Genomic DNA, 4,086 nt, shown 5'->3' with positions numbered 1-4,086 from the left:
AAAGAGATAAGAACACGTGCATGGAGGATATTGTTTTTGGGCAGAGGAAAGAATAAAGACTCGGTTTTTTATGTTGCTCTTGCTTTTAATTTTGTTGTCAGAACAAATAGTCAGATTGGAGAAAATCATTTCATTACCTTCTGATGGATTCGTAGCAGCCAATTAAATTCTGTCCTAACTAGGAGGTCTAACTGATTGTGATGTAAGGACTACATGGTGATGCCATTGATAAGCCTAACCACAACGCATGTTCTAGTGATTTTGTTTCATTGTCTTATTGTTGTATCTCTAAAAATATGTGGGAGAGTACCCTCGGATAAGGTTGCGGAGGTTGAAAGGATATTGCTTAATATGTTTTACTTGTGAAGTTAAGTGAACTCTGGAATATGGCTAATGAGATGGCAACCTATGTTTGGATGGTTGATAATGTTGTATAGGATGAATCAAACGGAAAATGCTGTTCCTCCATAATGATTTGAGGGTGGGACACTAATCTCTTAGACCAAATAAGCTTGGCAATGTTTATCTAGAAGTCGCGGAAGTTAAACAGGAGTTGGGGAATAATCAACAAATACTTTGTAGTTCAACCTTTGTTGATGCACTGCTGGATTGAGAGATGTAACAGTGAAGGTCTGTGCGGCCCTACTGAAGAAGAAAACAATTCCTAGAGGAGAATTGTTGGGAGGAGTAGCTATATGGAGCATATAAAAGTGTACGCTTGGCATAGTTGTCAAGGTGAAATGCCCAAGGCGAGACGATGGAGAATAAAAAAAATGAAGGCGATGCCAAGTAAGAGGACAATGCGTCGCTAAGGTGACAAGGCAACATCAGGACTACCTGAGTGAAAGAATGGCAGGACGCCTTGGTGTCGCCTACAACTATGACGTGTAGGATATGGTTTTTGGGGAGAGGAAAGTGTAAGGAATCTCTTTTTATATTTCTTTTGCTTTTAATGTAGTTGTCATAAAGGCTTTGAAAGGAAGATCATTTATATGTTCAAATGTGGACATCATAGTTGTCAAATAGATTTCTTTCGAAATAGAATGTTTATTAGATTGTTGTGTAAGGATTTTAAAGTTATCAAGGGGAGAGCCTAATTACATGGCATTGACTAGTGGTTCTAGATTTTTGTCTCATTCCACAAACTCATAGGAAGTTTGAGGTTTTAGTAGCGTAGGATAAGGGGGCGGAGCTTAAAATGTGACTGTTCGGGATCTTTTACTAAGGAAGTACTCGAACATGGAATATTGGAGATTTGAGGGGGACATTGATTTGAGGCCAGATGAGATGGGTTGTTGAGCTAAAATCATGGAACAATTCTTCTTGAGGGACTTCCGGGTGGGACAATGAGCTAAAATCATGGACAAAATAAGGCTTCTGTTATGTTTATCTTGCAGCAAACGAAATTGAACAGGGTGAGTGGAGAATTCAACAGCTACTAAGTAGTTCTCTGTTGGATGATACAGTAGTGGATTTATAGACGTGAAAGTGAAGGTGTGGCTGCACTGTCGACGTGGAAAAAAATCCTAAAGGAGAAATGTTGGGAGCAGGAGGTACATATAGGAGATGGGAATAACGTTTCTTGCATAAGGTGGTCAGCTGTAGGGAAACTTGAATTCATACCTTAGAGATTTAAGGGCAATGAAGTGTTACCTATTGTAAATTCCAATGTAGGAAGGAGGAGGCAATAGGGCCTTTTCTACCTTATTCAGGTTGAACTCAAATTGGATTGCAGTAAATCAAAAAGCAGGACACCATTTCTCTTGAGTGACTTTGGATGGGGATGACGAGCTAAAATAGTGGATGAAATAAGGCTTCGATTATGTTTATCTTGCAGTGATGGAAGCTGAAAAAGTGGATGATATAGTACTGGATTAATTGAGGTAGAGGTGAAGCTGTGGGCTGCGCAAGGAAAATTCTTGGGAGCAGTAGGTTCATGTAGGAGATGGGAATAACAACTCTTCCACAAGGTGGTCAACTGTATATAGGCAAAATCAATATCATATCTTAGGGATTTTTGGGCAGCGAACTGTTACCTATTGTACATTCCAATGTATGAAGGAGGAGGTAGTAGAGCTTTTTCTACCATATTCAGGTCGAAGTCAAATAGATTGGCGTAAATTACAAAGGAAACACCATTTGAGTGACTTTGCAGTGGGATGATGAGCTAAAATCTTTGAACAGATAAGGCTTTGGCCATGTTTATCTTGCTGGGAAGGAAGCTGAACATAGGAGAGGAATATTCAACAACTACTCAGCAGTTCACCCTTGGGTGCCACTGAAGGGTGGGGGGGGGGATCCTAAATGTGAAGTCTTGGGAGCAGTAGCTATAACTAAGAGACAGGAATAACAGTTCCTCCATAAGGTGGGCAGTTGTTCGCGAAATCGAAATCACCTCTTAGTGATTTAAGGCTTTGAACGGTGATTAGTTGAAGACCAAGGTACGGAAGTGGATGTTAAGTGGGCAATTGTAGTAAATTAAGACTTTAAAAGATAACTTGGTGGATGTTAATGGATTTAGCTGTAGCAATATATTCATCGAGCTTTTCTTGGAGAAAATAAATATAATTAGCGCACATGAACCTCAAGGACATGATGAAAGCTCCAAGACACGATGAAGTGGTGGTGGAAATTCTTTTAGGAGAAAAGATTATCATGGAGGGTGTTTGAAATGGACATGTTAGGGAATATCAAAGAGATGATGAAAGCGTACATGGAGGATATTATTTTGGGGTGAAAAAACTGTAAGGAATCTTGCTTTGCTGTTGCTTTTAATTTAATTGTCATAAATAAATGCTCTCCATGGAAAAGATCGTTTAATTACCATCAATGGTGGATATCATAGTAGTGAAATAGATTCCATCCTAACTAGGTGATTCGACATATTGAGATGTAAATTTACATGGTGATTCTAGGGAAGAGCCATACCACAAAGCATGGACTGGTAAGACCCTAGATGATTTTCTGACTCCTTAAACTCTTAAAATATGGTGAGGTTATGTACCCTTGGATAAAGGGGCGGAGCTTGGAAGGTGGTTGCTTGACTTCTTTTGCTAACAAAGTTTATTGGACCTCTGAAATGATGGCTAATGGGATGGCTACTTATGTTAGGATTGCTGCTAAAGATACATACGATGAATTGAATGAATAACACCACTCCTCTACAACGGTTTGATGATGGGATGATTAACTAAACTCTTGGAATAGATAAGGCTTGGCAATGTTTATCTAGCAGCTTAGGAAGTTATATATTAGATGGGCTAGATTAAATGGAGTATGCAGGCGTGGATAAAGGATACTGTCTTGGTAAGAGGAACGAATTAGGGATCTTGGTTTTAGACACTGATGTTGCTTTTGATTTATTTTTTCAGAAAAACTAGCTTTGAAAAGAGGTATATTTAATTTCTTCGAGTGTGAGCTTCTTAGTATCCAAATTTGTTTGTTTACTTTTTTTAACGAGAACGTCCAATAGAATTTCATATTGGAACTACAAGGTGATGTTTGGGGTGTGCCTACAGACATAGTATAGACTATTGATTCTTTTACGCCTCATCCCACAGGCTCATAAATCTGATGTGATGTAGAATTGGAGGCCTAAGTGTTTAGGATGGTTTTCGGGACGGACAAGGTGAATCGAAATGAGAACAACATAACTCTAAAGAGACTAAAGAGTTGGATTATGAGCTAAAATCATAGTGCAAATTAAGCTTAGGCAATGTTTATCTGATCGAGAGGAAAACCTAATAGGAGGTGGGGAATATGTAACAACTTAGTTGTCTGCCCCTTGTTTGATTCCATACTAAATTGGGAGAAACATAGGTGAAGATGTGAGAAGCAGTACGTAAAAGAGGAAAAAATGTGTGGGACCCTTCGGTAAGGATTACCATTTTAGATGACCAATTTTACAGGCGATGGTTTAAGTGCCACTGCTAAAATGTGTGGGACCCTCGCATGCCTAGTATGCACTCGTTGAGGTTCGTGAGGGGATATGTGGAGCTCATATAAACGGGAGAATGTTGGCATCAAATGATTTTGTGGTTGGGACTCTATTGGCAACCATGCAGTTGGATGCACTCGAGTATGTGT

The sequence above is a fragment of the Hakea prostrata genome, unplaced genomic scaffold (assembly GCF_041222555.1).
Source record: "Hakea prostrata isolate BN-2017 unplaced genomic scaffold, UWA_Hpros_2 contig_249, whole genome shotgun sequence".
Classification (NCBI taxonomy): domain Eukaryota; kingdom Viridiplantae; phylum Streptophyta; class Magnoliopsida; order Proteales; family Proteaceae; genus Hakea; species Hakea prostrata.
Note: the sequence above shows the minus strand (reverse complement) of the source record.